Below are 6646 nucleotides of genomic sequence, written 5' to 3' on the forward strand. Positions count from 1 at the left end.
ACAAGGGACGAGGCGCTCGAAGAGTGGAGCACACGCGTCAGCCGTGCTGCTCGCCGCGCCTATCCCGACACGGCCCTGGTCCGCGTCTTGGAGTACGCGGTGCAGCAGTTTATCAGCGGCCTGAGCTGCTGATGTTAGGAACGCGGTTGCGGGATGCAACTACCCAGCCATGGGCCAGGCTCTCAAGGCCTGCCGCATGGCGAGGTCGCGGTGTCCTTCTCCGCCTCCTAAAAAGAAGCGAACTGCTGCTGTGTGCAAGGCCACCGTCGTGGCTGGCCCGTCGTCCTCGACGGCAACCTCCACGGCCTCGGTCCCCGCAGCTGCAGCCCCCGCAGACTCTGTTGCTGCTAGACTGGACGAGCTTTCGAAGCAAGTCCAGGCTATGGTCCGCTTGACTCAAGCTGAGTCAGCCCCAGCCGGCGCGTTGCAGGCCAACAATGGCCAGACACGTGGCAGCGGCGGCAACAGAGGAGGAAGGGGAGGTGGCGGTGGTAGCAGAGATGGTGCCTGCTACACCTGTGGTGAAAAAGGCCACGTTTCCGCCAACTGCCCGCGTGGCGCTCCGCGTCCCCGCCGCTATGCGCAACCCGCAGCACAGCCCGCTGCGCAGTCCATGGCTGTTCAGCCCGCTCCGTGCTCCGGCTCCGTGCTGGTGCATATTCCCCCCGTGCCCGCTATGCCGCAGTACTACCATGCGTCTCTCACTTGGCCATAGGAGCACTGCAAGGCTAGGGCCAGCTATCGTGGCCATGCCCCGTCCCCGTCGGGAAACGGAAAGAATTCTCTCTGAGCACTTGGGCTGACGGGACGGATGCCCTCACTGTGATATCCTGTTGGATGTTCAGGGACCACTGTCTGGCGGTACCGGCCGGGTTGCTGGATGCTCGCTCTCTCTCTCTCTCTCTCTCTCTCTCTCTCTCCTCCACGACGCGGACCAAAACCCACAACCTCCTGGAAGTGCGGTTTCTGGCCGCGCTGCTCAGCAGCATAAATGGGTCCAATATCAAAATGAAATAAATCTTACTTTAAAATTAGCCCTCGCGAGAGCAAAATATTTCGCCCGGACAAACTATTTTGCCCTAAGGCAAAATTATAAATCCCTTTTGAAATTGGTCCTCAAAGAACAAAACCTTATAATAATAATTTTACCCTGGGTAAATTTCTGGGGCAAAAATCCTTTTTATCTCCGAGGGCAGAATTTGATGATTGGGCTTAATTAAACCCGAAAATAAATAAGGTCTCACGAGCCCGAGATTAGAGAGACTACCCGAGATGCGTCCGGGGATGCTCGATCGAGTTCTAGAACTCAGACTTTTGGTAGGAGACAAGGCTCCGTTTGGGTTGCGAGGATTTTCGTGGTCCGGGAGTGAAATGTCTGAAAATTTCAAGCACTAATTCCTGGATTGACCCAGCCCTCTTCTTTACTGCCTGCTTCTGGTCATTCCAGAACTGAAAAAGAAATCAAACCTTAGGACCCAACAAGAGTCAATGACCATAGCAAGACTTTACACAATGCAACTCACCTTAATCCATTGATCGACAGATTTGCGGGCCCCATTGGGCACATTGTTTAGGTTCTCAATCAGCCTCTTCCATTGGTTGCGCCATGCAACCTTGCCTTCGGCGCCGGCAAGCTCCCGTTGGCTGAACAATTCGTGACCCTCCATATACGACACAAGATAAAGTTTTTGCTCTGTTGTTGCCGAGGCCGCCGGGCCAACATAGTCCGCGTTGACATATCCCGCCATCTGTTATAACAACAAACTATTACTTCTAATGTATTGTACAGGTTAACATCAAACTCTAAAATTCACTTCGATTAAGAACTTTAATAACTAAAGTTGCACATGGATGATTTACCTTTGTCTCCAAACTACCAGTCCTACTAGTCACTAACACGACTGATCGCGCCACAAATTGGAACAATCTGAACACCTGTTGAACACCTGCTGAACACCGATTTGACGTGCCGATTTGACTGACTCCAATATTTATCAACAACGCACCGCCTTCGCCGCGTCGCTCGATGGCTCCGTTCCTCACGGGCGCGAACGGCAGCGCCACCTAGCGGCGAATTTCAGAGGCCAGGTGGGGGCGCGGGCGGGCGGGCGAGCGAGCGAGCAAACTCTCTAATCGCGCTGCTGTAAAATAACGATTTATTCGTTGAGAAACATTTTCTTTAAACAATTACTTTAAAACAATGATTTCGTTCAAATACGATACCAATGTAGTTTTGCCTAAGAATGAAATTTTTCATCATCAAACGGATTTGTCGTACTAAAACGAGCATACTGTTAATTAATGTTGCTTTCGTTTTCTGTTGAAACAACAATGTTGTTTTTAAACGACAAATTTCTCACAAAATTTGTTGTTATTTTACAACTTTTTTTAACAGTACCGTCCTTGAATCGATGTCTTGGTCCTTGCAAATCAAGGAGGTGTTTTTATCGTGATCAGTGTCATTCTTTTCATATCTCATTTAATTTCTGCTTTGAAAGTACCATCTATATTACAAACTTTCCTCTTTTACCAGATGATGAATTTTATGTTATTGACCAATGCAATTCCTGCAATGTTAACGGCAAGATCATTTCTTCATTGAAGTTAAATTTGTACTCTAATTACTCTGCGAGAAGCATTTCTAGCTTGATCAAAATTTCAGAAAATCTAGAAATTTCGAAGTAGTGTTTTTACTGGGGCGTTTTTTGTAGCCATCATTCATTTTGAAAAATCATACTGGTAGCTTGGATAGTTTTATGTCACTAAATTAACTTTAATCAGTTTTATTTTCTATCTCATGTATCTATTCTGTTTTTACTTTTCTGGATTATTTATCGTCAGTTTCTGAAACTACCCAAAGTAAGTGATCTGTTTTTTTCCTTCCAGATAAATACTACATTTTAAGTCTATGGCTTAAATGGATGGGCATCAAATGCCATGCAGGCTCAGGCCCTGGGGATGCACTTGCATGCTCAAGCAGTCCAGCAAGCACAAGTGATGCAGCAAGCCCAAGCGATTCAGCAAGTCTAAGCAATGCAGCATCAAGCGTTCCCAACTTCGGTAAGTGTTTAGAAAATATGTTGAAGTATATTACCACAAGCAAACAAACTATTGCTGTGCTGTCAGTGCTAATTATTTATGTATTTGGAACCACATTTTACTTGGTTTTCCTTTCTCATAGCAAAACCACCTGACCTCCCGGTCCCAGGTCGTGTTTGGTAACAAGGAGTCGTCAGTGACATCCACAATTCAAAGGGGTCCTGCTGCCACCCCTACATTGCATAATCCTGAGGCGATGCCATTCTATTGGCTTATTTATTTTTGTTTCAGATGTGAAATATCTGAACTTCTTTTTACTTGCAGGGCGCAGCTCCGTTTCAAGGGCGTAACCACGCGTCACGGACTGACTTTTAGAAGTGTTTTTTGATTTGAACTTTATTCGCTTGTGTACGATATACGCGAGAACTCTCGGGGTTCGTACCTGTTTTAGTTAATAACTATTAAAAGGGGCTTTCCAGAGACATGTGTGCGCCACTTGTATCTTTTCAGATAGTGACACATCAAGCCTCAAAATTGTCACGGACTTACAAAAAGGAAACTCCTCCCTTTCCATCACTCATATTTCGCCCAATTGCTCTGAAAGTACCAAAAATTTCGCAAAACCGAAAAATACTCTAATTACGTATTTTTGCCTTCTATCCATAGCCCAAAAGCGCACGCGTCTATCTCTTTGCGTGTAGTTGCAGCACCTCGAAAAGTACGTCGTGACGGACTGACACTTGTGATTCGCTTATTATTTCTTTATTGAAACAAGGTCATAGAAAACAAACTATCATAATAAGGCACAAAATAACACAAATATAACTCAAACATCTCATACATGTTAAAAAAATATCACATTTGTTGTCAAAACACAACGTAAAAAACAAAACAAAAAATCTCTTTCAATTATTGACTTTTTTATATAATTTTAAGGTACGGTGAATTACCCCCCGACTGTAGTTGAAGTGGGGTGGTTGATGTGGTCTCAGAGATGTTGAAATAGCTTTGAAGTAGTTGAAATAGCTTTGAAAAAGCATTGAAATAGCATTAAAAAGCATTGAAATAGCTGCAATAGGTGTGAAATAGTTGCAATAGCATTACTATAGATGTAATACCATTGAAATACGTGAAATAGCATTGAAATAACTGAAATAGTCTTGAAATAGAAATAGAGATGTGCACAAAAACGGCTTGTTATTTCCCCTCGGGCGCAGCGCATGTTGGCCCGTTGGTCCCCCTTGGTGTTCTTTGTGCAGCGCGTTGTTCTGCCTTCCGGATCCTGCCATTCTTTTTTATCAGTTCATGAATAGTAGAGTCCTTTTGGTGAGCTCTACACTCCCGCATACGTTCAGCCCCTGTTTTAGCCATCTCAACGCCCTTTCTCACGTCCACGCGGCATACTGCAGCTGAAGTTTAATCCCTCAGATGAGTCAGACAATGAAATTTTATGGACTAATCCCTCTCTCTCTTCCACAAGATTTTGCAAGCCTATTAGAATACAACATATAAAAGAAACACAGGTGGCAACAATAGAAGAGGAAACTTACTACAAGGACAAAATATCAAAGTTAACAGGATCTGAAGTGCATCTGAAAGATCGGACCATTATAAAAATTTATCATTCTATAAAATGCACTATGATATAGTAAGACCAGGACTTACTTAACAAAGTCAAGGGCACACAATAATTGTCCTTGTTGCGGTGCTACACCTACTCAAATGTCTGACCGTTCTCGAACTGTGAAAATAAGCACTTCTGACTACGGTCTATCTGTGCTTCACTGCCGCATCAAATTTTTAGAGTGTGTACTGCACATCTCCTATTAAATGGATCTAAAGGTTTGGTCGTGCAATGAAGCTCTATATAGGGACAGAAAAAATGAAATTCAAAGTAGGGTGAGAACAGAGCTAGGGTTGTTAGTGGACATGATTAAACATGGTGCTGGAAACACTAATGATGGCAACACTGCAAGAAAATTCTTTGAAAATGCCCAGACTGTTGCTGACATCACAGGATTTGACAAAGAACTACTGAACAGGTTCCGCACAATTCAAACAGCACTGTCCATCACCGAAGAAGTAGACTCTCAAAAATTTTAAAAGTTCTGTCTTGAGACTGCCGATCGATTTGAGCTGCTACACCCATGGTTCTACATGCCACAAAGTATCCATCTTATTCTCATCCATGGGTCTGACATTATGGACCATATGGAATTCCCTATGGGGTATTTCTCTGAAGAGGCTCTGGAGGCAAGTAACAAGTATATTAGGCCCTTCAGGGAATATCATACAAGAAAAAACTCTTTAGAAAACACAATGGAAGACTTATGTTTTAGACTTCTTACTGGTGATGTACTGTACTCTTCCATCAGAATCACTTACCCCAAAAAACACAAAGAGCTACCTGAATTTACAGTGTGTTGTTTTGTTACAGCGCACCGACATGGTCAAGGCCATGGATAGGGCACGCCAGGAAGCTGCACGTTACGGCGCGGAGCCAGCTGTAAGTGTGTTAATCATTTGATTTTAGACATGTTGTTTTTTGTAACCACGTGTGCTTGTTACAGCCTGTGTGTGAGGGCTAAAGGGCGCCAGGGTCCAATTGTTGGGGTGTGCCACCCCATCCACTGGGGCCCTGGCACCACGCCCCAACCAGCCCAGCCCCCTGCCCAGGCCTCCACCCAACCGCAGCACTTGAGGGCTGACGACCTCAGACACCACCTCCGGAGCCTGCAGTCACCAGCTTCTGGACGAACTGCCATAGTTGTAAGTACATTTGATGATGTGTACTAAAATTTTCAAGTGTACTGCAGAGGGGAAGGTTCTAATGAAGTTGTACTTTGTTAAGTGTGGTCAACACGTTCCAAGTTCACGAGTTAGTTTGATATAAGGGAAAATGTTTTAGATTGAAGACATTTTCATTTCAAAACTTAAAAGTACATAAAATTTTTATGGAGTTTAAAATGTCATTGGCTGAGCGATAGCGAAGCCTATTACTCCAGTGATGATCAAAGTTTCGTGTCTGTCTGTCAGTATGTCTGTCTGTCTGTTTGTCTGTAATCACGATAACTCGAGAACGGGTTGAGCTAGGTACCTGAAATTTTTAGCGTAGCTTTGTAGCATAAAAAGCAAGAACTGTATTGATTTTGAGCCTTCTAGCTTAAAACTTAATCTCACAAAAAAGTCAAAAACAAAAACCCAAAAATATTACTTCTAATTTTTTTTTTTCATCTTTCTAAGACGTAGGTAACTCGTCAAAGTAGAGCCCGTAGGGCCAACATTTTGTCCGTTTAACTTCATCTCTAACCGTTTAGTCGCCAGAGGGCGATATCCACACGAAAATGACCCCAAACCATTTTAATGTTTTTTTTTTCAGATATTTGAGAGTCTTTGGTGGGGTTGCTCGTTAAAATAAAACCCCGAGGAACAAAATTTGTGACTTTTAGGGCTGAATGCCTACATACGACTCTGTCTTTTGCCCGACTCGGGTGTCAGCGCCTCAGGCCTGGGTAGATGTATGCCAGGCGCGTCGCAGCGTAACAGTGTTTCGTGAGATATCGCGAAGCCTGTTACGCGAGATGTGGTCTGGAATACATCTACCTAG

This window comes from Frankliniella occidentalis, unplaced genomic scaffold (genome assembly GCF_000697945.3).
Source record: "Frankliniella occidentalis isolate FOCC.00 unplaced genomic scaffold, Focc_3.1 Scaffold349, whole genome shotgun sequence".
Taxonomy (NCBI): Eukaryota; Metazoa; Arthropoda; class Insecta; order Thysanoptera; family Thripidae; genus Frankliniella; species Frankliniella occidentalis.